The 6623-nt window shown below is 39.2% G+C and overlaps 1 pseudogene; it reads left to right on the forward strand.

Moving 5' to 3' along the window:
- Window positions 1-1282: 1282 nt before the first annotated feature.
- LOC102471381 (homeobox protein NANOG-like) lies at window positions 1283-2167 on the forward strand (annotated as a pseudogene).
- Window positions 2168-6623: the final 4456 nt, after the last annotated feature.

Genomic DNA, 6623 nt, shown 5'->3' on the forward strand with positions numbered 1-6623 from the left:
TCCTCTCCTCTCCTTTCTCCTGTTCTCTTTCTTCCCTATCCCAATGACTGAGAAAGATTACTTAGTTTAGTTACCAAGCTTATCTACATATTCATAAGAATTATTATTATGTCTGTGACATTAATTGACTGAGGTAAGATGACCCATCTCTTTGGGTAAATAAATAGATCGCTTGAACAATAGTTCAAGACAATTGTTCAAGCACTGCATGTAGTAGGGAGTAAACTAAAAAATTCTTATTATTTATAAATGTCATGCCAAGTTAATGTTTATCTCTAAATTTTGACATTGTGGAATTCTTCACTGGGAAGTATCCCTCTGTAGTTCTAAAACACTTCAAGCCCTGAGTGTTCAAGTAGCTTGTTGGCCACCAAGTTTCAATGCTCAGAGTCCATGGAGAGTAAAGAGCCAGAGTGTTTTCACTAAGCTCATATTCTTCATGCTCTGGTGCCCTCCCTTGTTCAATCATAAGGCAATTGAGACAAGGAATGAACTGGGTTTTACTCTGTTAAATAAGATCCCCAAAGCACAAGCAAAAATCTTGAAAGTAAACAAGTGGGATTACATCAAGTTAAAAAGCTTCTTTACTGCAACAGAAACAATCATTAGAGTCAAGAGACAAACCTTGAAATGGGAGAATATATTTGCAAACTCTGTGTTAGATAAGGGACTGATAACTAGAATATACGCAGACTTCAAGCAATTTACCCACAAAAAAATAATCACTTGGATTAAAAGATGTGCAAATGAGTTGCACAGACAACTCTCCAGGGAAAACATATGAATGCCCAAAAAACATGAAAAAATACTCAACATCTCTTACCATAAGGGAGATGCAAATTTAAACCACAATGAGATCCCTCTTAATTTTAGTCAGAATGGTTAAATTTAAAAAATAAAGAATGATAAGTGCTGGAGAAACTATTGTGAAAAAGGAACTCTCCTACAATGTAGGAGGGAATGTAAATTAGTACAGCCACTGTGGAGAGCAATATGGAGATTCCTCAAAAACCTACAAATAGAATTACCATACGATTCAGCAGTTCCACTCCTCGGTATCTACTCAAAGGATAGGAAGATACTCAGTCAGAAAAACAGTTACAAACCTATGTTTATCATGGAATTATTCATAGTTGCTAAGACATAGAATCAACCCAAATGTCCAAGAACAGATGAATGGACTGACAAATGTGGCTTCACTAATATCTTCCACCTAGACACTTGTCTGCAAGGCTTAGCTTTTTTTTTTTTTAACATTTTTTGCCCCCACTTTCTCAGTAACATGAGTGTGGGTCCAGCTTGTCCCCAACGCCTGCCTTGTTCTGAGCCATTGGATTCTATGGGTTCTCCACCTCCGCCTGTGAGCTGTGGGCCGGAAGAACAGGATCCAGCCTTGCCAATGTCATCCACTGAGGTGCCCCATGCCGAGACTGTCTCATCCCTTCCTTCCTCTGTGGATCCGCTTATTCTGGAGAGCCCAGACTCTTCCACTAATCCCAGAGTAGACAAGAGCTCAGTGAAGAAGGAAGAGAAGGTCCAGGTCAAGAAACAGAAGAGCAGAACTGTGTTCTCTGCCACCCAGCTGTGTGTGCTCAACGCCAGGTTTCAGAGACAGAAGTACCTCAGCCTCCAGCAGATGCAGGAGCTGTCCGACATTCTGAACCTCAGCTGCAAACAGGTTAAGACCTGGTTCCAGAACCAGAGAATGAAATGTAAGCAGTGGTAGGAAAACAAGTGGCCAAAGAACTGCAGTGGTGTGACTCAGAAAGGCCCAGCACCTGCTGAATACCCTGGGATCTACGCTGCCTACCACCAGGGGTGCCCAGTGAATCCATCAGGAAACTTTCCAGGGTGGAACCTGACCTGGAACACCCAGTCGTGGAACACCCAGGCTTGGAGCACCCAGTCCTGGAGCACCCAGTCCTGGAACAGCCAGACCTGGTACTCTCCAGACTGGGACACGCCATTCTATAACTGTGGAGAGGAGTCTCTGCAGTCCTCCATGCAGTTCCAGCAAGTTCTTCCTGCCAGTGATCTGGAGGCCATCTTGGAAACCTCTGGGGAAGGCCAGAATGTGTTACAGTAAACCACTAAGTATCTTAGCACCGCACAGACCATGGACTTCATGTTAAATTACTCCATGAGCATGCTGCCTGAAGATGTGTGAACATGCGCACAGTAACTAAATGTCAGTCTGGGAGGTGACTGGCTTCCTTTCTTCCTCATAGGAGTTTTCTTATCTTAGAGCTGTGTATGTTCTGCTTTGATATACTGGTTCTCGGTGTGCCTGCTGTGTAAATTGGGAGGATGGGAGGGTGGGAGGGTGGGTTATGACTGGAGTCTAATCAAAGAGGTTTTAAGAACCTTGGCTGCTATGGACAACATTATTCAAACTGTCTCTGGCTGCAGATACGCAAATATTATACTAGTTTGGGAATCTTTAGGGCCCTAGAATCTAACCTCAAGAAGAAGTGAAATACAAATAAGTGTGATGAAGAATTATTCCTGTTTTCTGGAAATAGGAGGCCTTACTTATTAAAAAAAAATAGTGTTCAGGTAAAGGGTGAAGGTAAAATGCACTTTGCTGATTTCCCCTGCCCCTTTTGGCTGTTTTACTGTGATCCCTAATTCTGTTCATTTCTCTAAGTCTTCAGAAAGATTTGTTTTGTGGCATCATGCTATCAGTGCCAGTTTCACTGACTGAAGTACACATGAATAAACCTTCCACCTTGCTTTAAAAAAAAAGAAAAAAAAATGTGGCACATATACTCTATAGAATACTACTCATTCATAAAAAACAATGAGACTCTGATATTTGAGAGAAAGTGGATGATTATGGAAGATTTAATGTTAAATGAAGCAAGCCAGAGTATGAAAGAGAGGCACCTTATGCCCCCAGTTGATATATATACCAAATGTCTGCAGTCTGGCAGAAACTGAAAGATTGGAAGATATAAAAACATGGAGATCAATTGTGGATACTAGAGATAGAGTGGGAGAAGGGTAAGCAGTGGTGGAGGAGGGAGGGAATGAAGAGGAATAAAAAGCAAAACATTTATCAGACACAAAAATGGAAAATTTTCTGTTGATGATAATGTATATGATAATATCTTTGACTGGACTAATATGCAGTATATTTATGCTTAGGATAGTTCATTTTGTATGCTGCAAAGATGTACAGTAATTAAATGTAAAAAAAAGTAAGAAGAATAAAACAAACAAAACACCTGTTGGCCTGCTGTTCCTTTAGCATCAGTTGCTTTTTACCTCACAATATCTCTAGGTCTACCTCTTTTTATTCTCACTGCTACTGAACTGACTTTGGTTTCATTTAACAAAATACTGCCTCCTTCACTGGTCGTTTTTCTTCTTTTATATTATTATTTTTTTCCTAATTCATCTTCATACCAGCAAGTTGATTTTGTTCAAATACAGCTGAGATCATATATTATGTCTGCCTCAACACTTTAAAAGGAGCTTAATCTTCTACTTAACACATGTCAAACTCCTCCCAATGATCCTTGGTATCTTCCACAATGTGATTCTAACTTATTTTTCACATCTCATTTGGTCAAATTTTGTCACAGAAGGACTCAGCATAATTTGAATATTATTTCTTTATTCAATTAATGCATTTTTTAATTAAGCCCTGGGAATCAACCAAATATTTTAATGTAAGTGTTACCTTAGATATTTCAAGACCTGTTACATGATGAGGTGTTAGAGAAAGAGAAATGTCAAGCTTAAGCTAACACGAAAGGTAAAATACAGTATTAAATCCCAATCACTGGGCTACAAAACCCCATAAAACTTTAGTAAATGTCTTTTACAACGAAACTTTACCAAGCACACTGAAATACATTGCCAAAATAATTTCCTGGTCTTGATTTTACTAATCAATTTTAACGGAGAAGTCTTTTCTCACCAAAGGTCTGTTAATATTTCCAGGAATCAGGTCCCCAAACTCTTCTTTCCTGGAAATTATTGCTCAACTGTGCATTTTTAATGAAACAAGCCCAGAGATTATGAGTGAAGACCAGTGGAGATAAGCAAAGTAAATAAATAAAATGAAATCCACTGTTAAAATGAAATGAGAACATTTTCCAGCTCAATCAGCAAACACATGGCAGAGGTTTAAGCTGACTTGAAATGAACCCACCATTTTTTTTAATAAATGAGCAGAGACTAGGAAGTTAAGTAAAAGATTCTAAGGCCAGGAGTGATAGGATTAGCTGTGTTAGATGACCACTCTTGTTTCATGATTTCAGCAGAACAGTCAGTAAAATCTGCTTATTCCATTTTGTTTTTTAAACCATTAGGGTGGAGTTAGCATCTCCCATAAATGACATATAGCATATAAATGTATAGCAAGTACTCACACCTCACTATTCCATTTATATAACACCCTCCCTTTCCTCAAAGAGCGTGTATTTTACACGTCATCTCCATTCATCTCTCACCTCTCTGTGGAAACTCAGCAGAAAGATGTTAAGTGACTCAATCAAGGTCACAGTGTGAAAGTGCTTGGGAGCTGGAAAGGAACCCAAGACACCCATCCGGTGGCATACGCATGAGTTCACACTGCTGGGTAAAGTGCCTATAACTAGTTGCCAGCATGTTTAAGCCATAGATCAGTGCTAAATGGTAACACATGTAACGCTTCCCACTTAGGATACGTTCTTGGCTGACTCTGTTGGAAAATATTATATGGAGATTTCTCCATGGCAAAAAAAAAAAAAAAAAAAAAAAAAAAAAAAAAAAAAAAAAAAAAAAAAAAAAAAAAAAAAAAATTGAGCAAAGTTTAAACAAAAAAGAACAAGATCTGAAGCCCAGAATATTTCCACCCTAATTTTTTCGGGAATGGTGGGGTATCTAGCAACCTTGCTTTATGGAGGCTGTCAAGAGTGAAGGTAGAATTATACAGTTCAGGTATCCTTGCTAGAGAGAATTGCCAAACGAATGTAAGCAAAACTAGGCCCTAAATAGAAAGTAATGGTACAAAGCAAACTGTGCATGAAAAAGAACAAAATCATTTTTACGACACTAAATGCTCAAAACTCATAACTGCCTAACCTGAGTGTCCCTCGTGCTAGACAGTGTGTAGGCACCATAGGCGTTGGCAGAGAGCTGGTATATCAGAACCCAATCCCTTTGCAGGTGGAGAAATACTGATGCCTACTAGGAAGACTCTGGGTGACGGGAAAGCATTCCATGAAGGTAAAGAGATTCCTCAGTATTTTGTTGTGGGTGTGCTTGCATGAGAAGCTAGCATTCATGAAGGTATCAGAGTCTAATGAATTAAAAGGGGGCTCTAGAAAAACCCCAAGGAGAATGACTGCGATGAAACAGGGACTTCTCTTAATAAACTTTGTTGTAAGTTTTTCCTATAGGGTTCAAGCATTTGTGAGACAGATGCAGAGAGAGAAAGAGAGAGAGGGAAAGTGAGAAATCACCTCCCGGGGGGGATGGCCACACCACAAACCCCCCACTTCCCTGACAGGTAGATGGTTAATAGGCTGAATCATTTAAAAGTTGGGACCAGCATTGGGACGACCAGTAATGATTAGGTCGCTGGATTCCCACATGGTCGACTGTGGTTCGAGTCCTGGACCTAGAGGCTTGAAAATCATACTAGGTGTGTGTTCATGTATCCCTAAAATCCCAAGAGGAGAATGGGAGAGAAGGGATTGTGGCATGGTCATCCCCCTCTCCCCCCACCCCCGGGGGGTGATTTCTCACTTTCTTTCTGTCTCCCCAGCAAGCACGCACACCTTACAGCAAAAATCTCTCTCAAAATAAATACGTAAATAAATAAATATAAGTTGATGCACTACCTTTAGCTTTCTCTTCTGCTGTCCTGGTGACCTTGTCACTTGTGTTCCAGATTCCCTAGTTGTACGATGTAAGCAGATTGAATCCCTAAGCTGCCCTGGGGACCTGTGCATACACAGTGTTCTTGTCCGATTGAGAAATAAGCCTTTCTATGCTAAACCACTGAGATTTAGGGGAGGATTAGATACCACAGCACAACGCAGCTTCTTCAGTCCAACACGCACAGGATTGAGATAACCTTCTTGTCCTGAGGGAACTTGACTAGTTATGAGTAATATCTCTTTTTTCTCATTTCAGTTTTTCATTCTCTCACTCATAGACATAGGGCCATCATGATTTAAAAATCCCAATCTATTTTTTCACATGGGCAATAGTGGACATTCAGTGTTACTAATGGGTATTTAGTATTCGTAAACATTTAGTGTTAATTTGCATAAAGCAAGCATGCATTCTTATAATACTGGCTCTGAAATATTGATGTGCATTTATTTGAGATATACCATGCTATTTGCTTGACATGTCTTCAGCTGTTTCTCTATATTAAAGTCTTTCAAAACGTGCTTCAATTTACTTGATGTTCAGTGGATTTCACTCTCTCTTTTTTGGATAAACTATTTAGTTATGGTATCTTTGAAAACATCCCTTCTCACCATAGCATTAGAGATTCTTTTTTTTTTTTTTTTTTACTGAACTGTGAATATGATATCTCTGATGGCAGATACATTCCACTACAACAGCTTTTTTTTTTTAAAGAATTATTTTATTTGACTTTATTTATTTATTTTAGTTTG

Source organism: Tupaia chinensis, unplaced genomic scaffold (assembly GCF_000334495.1).
Source record: "Tupaia chinensis unplaced genomic scaffold, TupChi_1.0 Scaffold000217_1, whole genome shotgun sequence".
Classification (NCBI taxonomy): Eukaryota; Metazoa; Chordata; class Mammalia; order Scandentia; family Tupaiidae; genus Tupaia; species Tupaia belangeri.